We start from the raw sequence: 12,431 nt of genomic DNA on the forward strand, positions 1-12,431 counted from the left end.
GTGCACATGTGCCACTGTTGTATGAGTAGGATATGTTGAACACTGCCTTGATACTGTTCTTCTTTTCTTTCACTGCAGCATGCCTTTTCACCTTATAGGTGTCTCTTACCAGCCTTGGCAAGTGGGCCTTCAGAATGAGCAATCTTGCCTTCAAAAGAAAATGGGTGGGTTCCATTAGGAAATTTCAAAAGGCAAGTTATGTAGAAAAGGCTTAATGCAGAGTTCAGGCTGAAAACCAAGATGTGACCTCTTGAGTCCAAAAATCCACCCCGAGACACTCTTTTCCTGTAACTGCTAAAGGAAGATATTCAGCAACTGCAGGTTTTAGTGTTGCTGAACACATCATCTACCAAGGAAAATAGAAATTTGAAAATATATTGCTTGTGGACATTGTTTATCTCAAAGTGCAGATAAAAGCAAATAAGGTGTTAACTATATTTCTGGCACTGCCAATCAGCAGATTACAGGACCATGTGGCTTATGAAGAGAGCAAATCATCTTGACATCTCTTCATTTACTGCTGACCTCAAAGCCTTCAATAAAGAAGGGAAGATCAAGTTTAACAGACACAGTAAATTTAATATTGGAAAACACCAGTAATAGTCTCTCTAAACTTAAGAAGATGAGGATGAGATGAGATGAAGATGAGGCTAGAGAAAAGAAAAATTGTGTAAAAATCTGATGTGTCCAATAAGTTCACAGTGTTGCCAACTCTTGAGATTTTTTTGTCTGTTTTATTTTATTTTTTGTTCTAAGGGACAGATTTTAGCCAGGGCTGGTGTTCATCTTGTGATGAGTCCAGACGCTCCAGCCCTCTAGTGAATTTCACCCTTCCAGGGGGCAGGGAAACACAGGGGAAGCCTCCCCCATTGGCTGCTTTCCCCACTGGCCTGCCCACTAGGGTAGAGCAGCCAATCACTGCTGCTGCAGGAGCCAGGCAGGGCTCTTCCCTGCTCCCCCTCAGGAGATACAATTATTCTCATAGGAGGGGCAGGGGGGAAGAGGATGAAGGAAGAGCCCAGCAGCTCAGGATGTCTCTGCTCCCCCTGCCCCTCCTGTGAGCAATGGGATGGCACCTTCACTCCCCTCCCTCCAACACTCAGCCTGGGAAGTGGGGGGGGGGGGAGAAGAGGGAAGTGACATCCATGGAGCTGCCCCCCATGCAGCAGCCCCCACAGGTCCAGCGGGGGGAGGGATGAAGAACCCCAGGAAGAGCAGAAATGAGCTGGGACGGGGCTGAACTGATGTGGGGGACAGGGAACAGGATTGATTTGGGGGTTGGGGGGAAGAGTGGCTGCAGGAGGTGACCAAAAATCACCATACCCTATAAACGTGGGAGTAGGCAACACGCACCGTCACGCGCACACGCAGCAGGAGGAGAGGGGAGTTAAGAACTAAAAAGACCAGACCCCAAAAAACATATTAATGATTATTATTTTTAGTCTCATGACTTTTGAATCTTGGGGGCTGGCAACATTGTTTTCCAGTATTTTACTTCAGGCCAGCACATTTCTGAACATATTGGTGCATGCCTCAATGAATGAGCCAATTTTATAACATTACATTACTATTCGTATTACAGCAGCATGCAGAGATCCCTGCTGGGATTGGGGCCCCCCACTGTGCAAGGTATTGAACCATCACACAGAAAGGGTTTGTCTACACTGGAGTTTTAACTCAAGGTCAGTAACGTCAATCAATTATTCAGCCCATACATAGGTTCTGAAGACATAGCTTAAAAGCTCCTTCTCTCAGAGTCCCAGCACAGATTGGGGGGGACTCACAGCAGCCAGGGAGGGAAAAAGTTTACTTGTTTTACCTCACTATGCTTCATGTTCTCATCGTTCTGACCCTTACTGTACTTCCAGCCTTTCACCACTACCCCTCCTCTTCTCCCTTCATTCTACCTTATCTTTTCCCCATTTTTCCATCGTCCCCACAATATCAACAAAGTGGAAAAGAAGCCACAGAAATTGGTTGGTTTAAATGAAAATGATGTAAGCAGGAATAAGGTTAAGATATAAAGTTTGAATAGTTAGGAACACAAGTGGAGTTAGGGTTTATTATAGTTCCCATCCTTTGACACTTTTACTTTTATTTGTTTGATAAAGGTACTTGCATCTCCTCTTAAACTAGATTGAAAATTCTTGGGGAAGACCAGCCTGACATGGAAAGTCACTATAATCTCCTCCTCTCCCCAGGATCCTTTGCACACACAGACAGAATCCCAAGATTTCAATTCCCAACCCCATTCATAATGCTGACTGTAAGGCATATCACAGAAAAGTACCAAATACAAACTTACACTGGCAGGAAGCATCAAAGTTCAATACTGAGCTCATTAACTGATGCAGTTCACAGATGTTGCTCAATACCTCCCTTCTGCTTGAGCTTTAAATAAGCTCAGCTGATGAGCTGTCTTAGGGCAAGTCCACACTTAAAATGCTGCATCAGCACCACTATAGCGCTTTAATTAAGACACTCCAAGATGATAGGGAGAGCTCTCCCATCGGCGTAGTTAATCCACCTCCCTAAGAGGCAGTAGCTATGTCAGCAGGAGAAGCTCTCCCACTGACAGAGCTGTCTACACTGGGGGGGGGGGAAGGTAGGTCAGTATAACAATGTCACTCAGGGACTGTGGTGAGCTGTAGCCAGTTCGTGCGAACCGGTTGTTAAATTTTAAAGCCCGTTTAGAACCGGTTGTTAAAGGGTTGGGCAAACTCCGGCCTGCAGGCCACATCTGGCCCGCAGGACCGTCCTGTCCTGCCCGCCTGAGCTCCTGGCTGGGGAGGCTCCCCTTGAGAATCCATTTTTACTCACCTGGCGGCACTCCGGGTCTTCGGCAGCAAGTCCTTCAGTTGCTCCGGGTCTTCGGCAGCGGGTCCCTCAGTGCCACTGAAGACCCGGTGCGAGAGAAGGAACCGGTTCTTCAGATTTTGGCAGCTCATCACTGCTCAGGGGTGTGCTTTTTCACGCCCCTGAGCAACAGTCATACCAATATAGGTCTGTAGTGTAGTCTCCAGACCGTACACATGTATAGGAAACTAAGAACCTGTCCACTCTAGGAGGAAGTTAAACAGGTTTCAAGAATCCTTTAATTTACCATGGTTTCTAGTGGATAACTGATAAAATTAACTTGTTTTCACAGCCTTATTAGACTTCATGCCACACCTCTAGTAACCAAGACATACTCTGTGTTGCATGGACTCATAAGACAAGGTAAGGAACTAGCCAATCAATCCTGACCTTGTTTATATTGACTATGAAATGACTTCACTTAGCATTAAGGGCTTAGCCATGCATCTGTTTTATTTGAATTTACTCACGGCAAATTCAGTACAACTGCTGTATTTAGAATATCGCATATTCAAACCACCAACTGCATTTAATCTGACAAACAACAAGCCACAAGGTTTCTTTTGAAAGTTGGAAGCAGACTATGTCATGATGTGCGTCACCTGCACCCCTGCCAAACCACATCTCCTCTCTGGTGTTTAGGCTTCTCCTCTGTGTTTGCCCACAGTAATCCTGGGTGGTACACCTTAAAGGGAGAGGACGCCTACAGCTAAGCCCTGTCTGACTGAGATGATTAATAAGGTTTAGGCCCCATAAACTCCTTTCCCTTCAGCAACTCTCCTCAGAATTGCAAGATTTGAGTCTTCTTTGGGAATGAAATTATCCACACAACAGTAATCTTCTTAAGAAGGCAATTTGAAAAAGTGTTCTGCAGGTGATACCTCATTTCAGTTCTTTGCAAAGTCCTGTCAACTAGGCTTCCCTTAGATTTGTAACCTAGAGAAAAAGATCTCAGCTCTTTAGTAATTGGTTCTCTCTGATCATTTCCTTCCTGATGAGCCCTCAGAACTTCTCTGGATACTGTAGGGGAAGGCTTTTTCCTGTCTCCCATCTGACCTGCTTATCAGCAAGTCTAAAGTTTCTGAGTCCATAATTATACAAGGTTGCAGCTACATCAACAATCCCACAAAGGATGTCCTATTTTCACAAAAAGCTGGGAGGAAGGAATACCAACTAAGTAAATGAGATAGGCATGGTAAAAGATCCCCTGCTATATCCCAAAAGAACTATGTTACAAGTAAAATGGATTAAAATCTTTTGCACACATATCATAGAAAAAATGTCTTTTCTAAAACAAAGTTTGTGGGGAAAATGGTCAATGTGACAAATTTTCCATGATGCGTTTCATGAATATTAATTGACGTAGTTGTCAAAATAGCTTACTGAAAACCACATACTTACCGAAAACTGGATTTTTTTTGATAAGTGACAAATTTAATTTTTTTTTAAAATCACATTAATGGACAATGAGTCTATTTCAAACCTTGCAAACAGAAAACTTCAAACATTTTCACCAATTCATTTTTCCAACAGTTCCAGTTCCCACCTATTTACAGGAAGTCATTGGCTGGGACACTGCACGGTTAGCGGCTACTATTATTAACTGTACAGTATATTAACTATTTTGTATATGGGCACAATTCATTTGTGACAACCCTGTGATTAGAGGATTACAAAATTAGTTAATTATAATGCAGAAAAGCCTAAATTGTATACAGTAGATCTGAACCATGCTAATTATATTAAATGCATTTAAGTAACTTATATGGGTCCAGTTATATTATCTGGACAGGAATTATTACCTGTACCTTTTCTAGTGCCAATCCCTTCCAAGGAAAACTTTATGGTTTTACAGATTTGTTTTTTCCTAACCATTTGCTTTTCTTTTTAAAAAAATGAAAATATGTTCGCAAGGGGATTCTTTCCCGCTTTTAACACAATCACTTAATTTTTGCAGCCCACATGCTACCCTGGCAGGTTTTGGGTCCTGTTTTCAACACTAGATATTATAAAATAGTTGATTTTCATATAGAGCACATTTGTCTTTAAACAGAAAATGGTGAGGATGAAAGAAAATGTTAAAAATGTTTGTAAGTAAAAAGGAAAACTGCCTTTAAAAATACCACACAAACCAACTCGTTTGTCAACAAGTTCCACCTTGAGGAATTTATAAAAGCCTTTTATTGCAGAGCTACTATTCTTGTACTTAAATCGTGCGAGACTGTAAAACTGCACAGGAACATAGTACTCAGAACAAACTCTTAAAGGGATACGAGAGGAAGCATCGTAAAGCTCCATTGTCACTCCCTACTGCAGGAACAGCAAACTTGGAGAGGAGCCCTTTATTAACCAAAAGAAGCCTGTAAAATACAAGCAAATTTGATTGATCATGATACACTGACCTTAAAGAATCATTAACAGAGGCACCTTCATTTGCTTATTGGCTCCAGTACAGAGTCTGAGCTGCTCAAAACAATTACAAAGACAGCCAGAAACTAAGCGTATTGATTTTGATTCAATAAGTTGTCGCTTTTCACCATCTGTCAAGCATCATTTCTTTTCTTAAATGGCCATGATACAGGATATTATTGATCCAGCTCATTCAGTCTTGGAATACATAATGTAAATGCAAAAAGAAAAGGAGTACTTGTGGCACCTTAGAGACTAACAAATTTATTAGAGCATAAGCTTTCGTGAGCTACAGCTCACTTCATCGGATGCATTTAAGTGAGCTGTAGCTCACGAAAGCTTATGCTCTAATAAATTTGTTAGTCTCTAAGGTGCCACAAGTACTCCTTTTCTTTTTGCGAATACAGACTAACACGGCTGCTACTCTGAAACCTGTGATAATGTAAATGTACATCATTTTTTAACAAGTCATACTGAATGTAGCAGGTTAACGAAACATCAAGTTTATATTTTGACATATGCTTATATGAATCCTATGTGGTATAAAGACCAATGCTCCCATCATTAAGACATCAGATATTAAAATAGATAAACTATGCAAAAATCTTAAAGGCTGATAACAGGGTGGATTTGATTTAAATCACTAGTCCGGAAGGCTTGATTTAATCATGGTTTTCTACATAAAAGTACATTCTTGTTAGTTGTTATAACCTTAATACATATTCTTCACAACTCAGCGATAGATGTAGGTTTCATTTTTGGAAGGTACACACTACACCATTTTTAAACAGTGATTTATTTTCAAAACTTTTCAGATTAGTTTTACAGCTAAATGAATGATTGGTTGGTTGGTTATTTCATTTACCAAAGGAAATTGAAGCAGATATTTATAAAGTCATTGGGAGGTGAACTATCTCCAATTCAACAGGTTAATCATTAATATTTGGAGGATTTTCTTGCCATGCTGTATTAGGAGGAAAACATCACCAGAGAGACTTTTAAAATGTTTTATTTAAGTAAACAACAACATTACATATTCTGGATTTTTTTTTCTTCAAACAGCAAACATACAATATATTCACCAAAACAAGCATATGTCCCTCGCTTCTCACATTTATCTCCAGACTTCTTCTGCTTGTCCAGATCTATTCCACTCCCAACAATCTTCTATTCATTGAACTTTTTGAAATTTTGCACTTTTAGAGAGAGGTAAGGGATTGATTCTGCGTACATAAATTTGCAGAGGGACAATAGAGCTGAGGTCTGTTACTTCTCACTTCTATATATTATTTATTTAAAAACGTTTTTGCTGTTAACAAGCCTGTTACCTCTGGAGACACAAATCCACAGTTTGAGAACTGCAAAACTAAGCATCACATGGTATCTTCTAGACTGAGCACTGAATACCACTGGATAGATAGAAAGATTAACCTAAATAACCTATACAGAAGCCCGTGGAATCCCATAAAATTGGGTCCCTAATCCATGAACTATTGGAACTCATTTACAAAACTTTTCTTAAACATTACATGACTATACTGTCTCATACTATAGAATTAGAATTTATAATCCCTATTCCATGATGAGATATCTTTGATCTATAATGTATCTATCTTTAGATATGCTTTTTGAGGAAAAAAGCTTTTATCAAAAAAATCCAATTTAGACTTTTTTTATTATTTTAAATCATTGATTTTTATCCACCCTGGCTGTTAACCTTTGACTAAATATAATGCAACAAATTAAACAAGAACATGAAGCGATTTGCTGGTGGTCTGCAGCACCAGCAAATGACACCCTCAGCTGTGCTGGCCAGCACACTGGCAGAGTAGAGCTAAGGCTCCATCAACTCCCGCTCACACACTCTCCACACTCACTCACTACTACATTTCCAAACCCAAAGTCGAGGCCAGGGAACCTGTGCAAGGATGTAGGGGTGGTAGTCTTCCTCACCCATGGCACCATGCAATCTAGGTCACAATCCAGCCCTTAGTGTCCGAGTGCCAGAGAGAACACATCTCAGCAATGCACATATTAATTCAAAGCAATCTATAAAAACAAATACTACTCATAAAAGTTAAGATAAATTAGTGTATGTATTTGAAATCATCATATGTTCTACGTTAATTTTAGCCTGCTTCCAAGAAACTGCAGAGCATTGTACATGGACATATTTAAATGAAAGCAAACATAAAAATAACTCCCTTTTGATTTCTTAATTCTTGTTCTTGGGTGGAAACTGCATTATATAAGAACATGCTGCACAGTCAAACAGGATTACACACAGGTATCAAATATGAATATCAAAATTACTTCCAAAATGCAGATAACGTATTATATGGGGAACTGGCAGTTAACAATGAAGTACTTATTCTAAATTCAGCTTCAGGCAAGAATGATAGTGGGAGTCTTGATTCAACCCACAATAGAATTCAGAGAACATACAAAAAGACTTTAGAAATTCTTCCCATAAAGGGAGAATAATTGCGACCTCATAAGATTATTGTAAGTAATAAACCTACAAACTGCTCCTGCCCTATAATCCATAGACCAAGTATAGTTACAGTTGCCTTGCAAGACAGATACTGTAATATTGCATTCACTTCTGGTGTCAGCGTTTTTTTAAAGGATTTTGAAAAAATGGAGGGGGTGCAGAGAACCACCACAAAAGTGATTCAAGGCCTGGAGAAAACACTTTACAGTGAAAGATTTAAGGACTTTTACTCTGTTTAGTTTATGCGACACTGACAGATCAGCTAACTGATGTATGAATGACTCCATCACAATTTAACAAGAGGCACTGCAATTGTAATCAAGACAATCCACTTATGTATGAGTATCAAAGAAGTGTTCATTAGGCTAGCAATCCCCAACTCATTCACTTTGTATTGATAAGAATCAAAGTGTATTTGTCTGTGTTTACCTATATCTTGTTAGTTTACCAATGTAATCCAATTAGCTTTTAGATGCTAACTCCTTTTACTGTCTAATTGCCTTACATTATGTGTGCCACTGTGTTCAGTTAACCTTAAAATCAAAGTTTTCTGCAGTGTCTCACATCTAGTATCTTATTCTAACTAAACTAACTTGTGGCATCTTAGAGACTAACAAATTTATTTGAGTATAAGCTTTCATGGGCTAAACCCCACTTCATTGGATGCATTCAGTGGAAAATACAGTAGGAAGATATATATACACACACAGAGAACATGAAAAAATGGGTGTTGCCATACCAACTGTAACAAGACTAATCAATTAAGGTGGGCAATTATCAGGAGAGAAAAAAAAATTTTGAAGGGATAATCAGGATGGCCCATTTCAAACAGTTGACAAGAAGGTGTGAGTAACAGTAGGGGAAAAAAATTAGCATGGGGAAAGAGTGTTTACTTTGTGTAATGACCCATCCATTCCCAGTCTTTATTCAAGCCTAATTTAATGGTGTTCAGTTTGCAAATTAATTCCAATTCAGCAGTCTCTCCTTGGAGTCTGTTTTCGAATTTGTTTTGTTGGAGAATTGCGACTTTTAGGTCTGTAATCGAGTAACCAGGGAGGTTGAAGTGTTCTCCGACTGGTTTTTGACTGTTATGATTCTTGACGTCTGATTTGTGTCCATTTATTCTTTTGCATAGAGATTGTCCGGTCTGACCAATGTACATGGCAGAGGGGCATTGCTGGCACATGATGGCATATATCACATTGGTGGATGTGCAGGTGAATGAGCCTCTTCTGGCTGATGTGATTAGGTCCTATGATAGCATCCCTTGAATAGATATGTGGATACAGTTGGCAACGGGCTTTGTGAAAGGATAAGTTCCTGGGTTAGTGTTTTTGTTGTGTGGTGTGTGGTTGCTGGTGAGTATTTGCTTCAGGTTGGGGGGCTGTCTGTAAGCAAGGACTGGCCTGTCTCCCAAGATCTGTGAGAGTGAGGGATCGTCCTTCAGGATAAGTTGTATATCAGGTGCAGGCAAACTTTTTTCCTGAGGGCCGCACAAGGTTTCAGAAATTGTATGGAGGGCCAGTTAGGGGAGGCTGTGCCCCAACCCCCATCTGCCCCCGCTTGCTTCTCGCCCCCTGACGACCCCCCCTCCCCAGGACTCCTACCTCATCCACACACACCCCCGCGCTCCCTGTCCCCTGACTGCCCCCGGAACGCCTGTCCCTGACTGCCCTCCCCGGGACCTCTGCCCCTGTTCCCCGCCCTCTGACCGCCCTGACCCCATCCACACCCCCGCTCCCTGCCCACCACCCCGAACTCCCCTGTCCTCTATCCAACCCCCCCTGCTCCCTGCCCCCTTACTGCACAGCACAGAGCACCGGTGTCTGGCGGCGCTACAGCCACACCGCCCAGAGCATTGCCCGGCCCACCAGAGCGTTGTGCCAGTAGTGTAGTAAATTGCTCTCCGTAACCGCTACCAGTAGCGCATTCCTACGCAGAGCAGTTTAATACACTATACCGGCAGCATGGTGCGCTGAGGCTGTGGGGGAGGGAGAACAGCGAGGGAGGGGCCAGGGGTGAGCCTCCCGAGCCAGGAGCTCAAGAGCCGGGCAGGAGGATCCTGGGGACTGGATGTGGCCCATGGGCCATATAGTTTGCCCACTTCTGTTGTAGATCCTTGATGATGCACTGGAGAGATTTTAGTTGGGGGCTGAGGGTGACAACTAGTGGCGTTCTGTTACTTTCTTTGTTGGGCCTGTCCTGGAGTAGGTGACTTCTGGGTACTCTTCTGGCTCTGTCAATCTGCTTCTTCATTTCAGCATGTGGGTATTGTAGTTGTAGGAATGCATGATAGAGATCTTGTAGGTGTTTGTCTCTGTCTGAGGGGTTGGAGCAAATGCTGTTGTATCTTAGAGCTTGGCTGTAGACAACGGATCGTGTGATGTGGTCTGGATGAAAGCTTAAGGCATGTAGGTAAGTATAGCGGTCAGTAGATTTCCAGTACAGGGTGGTGTTTATGTGGCCATCGCTTATTAGCACCGTAGTGTCCAGGAAGTGGATCTCTTGTGTGGACTGGTCCAGGATGAGGTTGATGGTGGGATGGAAATTGTTGAAATCATGGTGGAATTCCTCAGAGGCTTCTTTTCCATGGGTCCAGATGATGAAGATGTCATCAGTGTTGCCGGTGTAGTGTATTAAACTGCTCTGCGTAGGAATGTGCTACTGGTAGCAGAGCAATTACGGAGAGCAATTTACTACACTACTGGCACAACCCTCTGGGCGGCCGGGCAACGCTCTGGGCAGTGCGGCTGTTGAGCTTAAGTTGAGTAGGGGTGTTAGGGGAAGAGAACTGAGGAATTGTTGTTCTAAGTCAGCTATAAAACTGTTGGCATATTGTGGGGCCAAGCGGGTATCTATATCTAGACTGTCTTCAGCTCAACTATCTGTTATGATGGAGGACCGGCTAATTGCCCTATGTAAATGAGTGTAACTAGTTTACACTGTGTATGAATAGGAAATAGAAGATTAACTTCAAAGCAGAGGTCCACAAACTATCTGCATTGCCTATTTTTCCCCGAGGAGGATAGCCCTGCAGTGACAATTATTGTGAAGAGTTTGTCAGCCTGCTAGAGAGCTATAAATACTGGATCTGGGGCATGATCCTGTCATCTCTCATCTGCTGAACTTTGAACTGGGAAAGTTCAAGCCGTGGAATTGAGATCTTCCAAGTATTATTTGGAATACCCTGGAAAAAATATGGAAAGACTAACAGACTTTACATCTAAGCTGCCTTTGGATTCTGACCTGTTGGGATAATTCCAAAGAGACTTTTACAAGCCAGCAGATATAACATTACTGCTATGACCCTGATTTATGAACAATGAAAATCACTTGTATGTATATGATTCCTTAACCATTCAATAACTCTTTTCTTTTCTTAATAAATCTCTAGTGAGTTTACTAAGGATTGCATGACTGTAATACTTGTGTAAGATCTGAAAAATATATTGACCTGAATGTAAGTGTCTGATGCTTTGGAACTGGCAGAACTTTAAGTCTGGTGAACAGGGTTTTCGGTAACCTATCACTACGTTAGATCTGTTTGCCTAGATGGGAGCCAGGGACTGGAATGCCAAAAGGGGACTGTTTGGCTTCTGGTTAACCCGTGTGGTACTGCAGAAGCACTTTTTTATTACTGGCTCGGTGAATCTAATGATAGAATAAACCATCATCTTTGGGGATTGTCTGCCCTATTTCTTGCAGTCTGTCCTGAGCGTGGCATTTTCAGTGTGGCCCCTCCAGACATCCAGTCACAGTTTATTAAAAAGATCAAGAAATAGCTACAGTATACAAGTATCTTCATGGTGAGAAAATACCAGGTACTAAAGGGCTCTTTAATCCAGCAGAGAAAGGTATAACAAGAACCAGTGGCTGGAAGTTAAAGTCAGACAAGTTCAGTTGGAAATAAGGCACAAATGTTTAACACTAAGGTTGATTAACCATTGGAACAAACTGCCAAAGGAAGTGGTGCATTTTCTGTCTCTTATGGTCTTCAAACCAAAACGGGATACCTTTTCTCGAAGATATGCTTTACTCAAACAAGTTATTGGGCTCAATACAGAAGTAACTGGATGAAATTCTATGGCCTGTATTATACAGCTGGTCAGACTAGATGATCTAATGGTCCATTTTGGTCTTTAAAAAATAATCTATTGTAAGATGTACTATTTAGTTTTCTTCCAGAAGCGGCTAGATTTCAGAGGTGCTGCATATGTTTGAAGAATTTTGGGATCAAATGCAATTTGTAAAGATGCGAGATTTTCTAGTAGTATGTTCCTCTTCAAAGAAGACTGTCCCAACCATAAGAATGCCCCCCCATGACACCACCCCACTTCTACTAAAAAAAAAATCCCAACCAATCCCCCCCACCAACATATTAAAGGAACTTAATAAAATCTAAAACACATACAAAGTCCTATCCCCAAACTGAGTTTTTACTACAAAAAGGAGACTGCCAGAGGCTCCATGAAGTCCACTAGAGACTTCAGAATTGCTATTGATTTTATTCAGAAGGCACTCAGATACTATGGTGATAGGCAGCAGTATAAAACCCTAAAGGCTTGTTTACACCTAAAACACTGCAGTGAAGACAATACCTATGCCACCAGAAGGGCTTCTCTTGTCCCCGTAGGTACTCCACCTCCCCAAGAGGCGATGGCTAAGTCACTGG

General features: G+C 41.6%; 1 protein-coding gene and 1 long non-coding RNA gene across 5 annotated transcripts in view; one reads left to right on the forward strand and one right to left on the reverse strand.

The window, feature by feature from the left end:
- The window catches only part of DENND5A (DENN domain containing 5A), a 112,939-nt gene that overhangs the window by 81,925 nt on the left and 18,583 nt on the right, over positions 1 to 12,431 (reverse strand). The window lies entirely within an intron of this gene.
- LOC122460805 lies at positions 1,583 to 11,166 on the forward strand. The gene is made up of 2 exons (XR_006282316.1): positions 1,583 to 1,682; positions 10,716 to 11,166. It is a non-coding gene; the product is annotated as an uncharacterized LOC122460805 (long non-coding RNA).

The sequence above is a fragment of the Dermochelys coriacea genome, chromosome 6 (genome assembly GCF_009764565.3).
Source record: "Dermochelys coriacea isolate rDerCor1 chromosome 6, rDerCor1.pri.v4, whole genome shotgun sequence".
Classification (NCBI taxonomy): Eukaryota; Metazoa; Chordata; order Testudines; family Dermochelyidae; genus Dermochelys; species Dermochelys coriacea.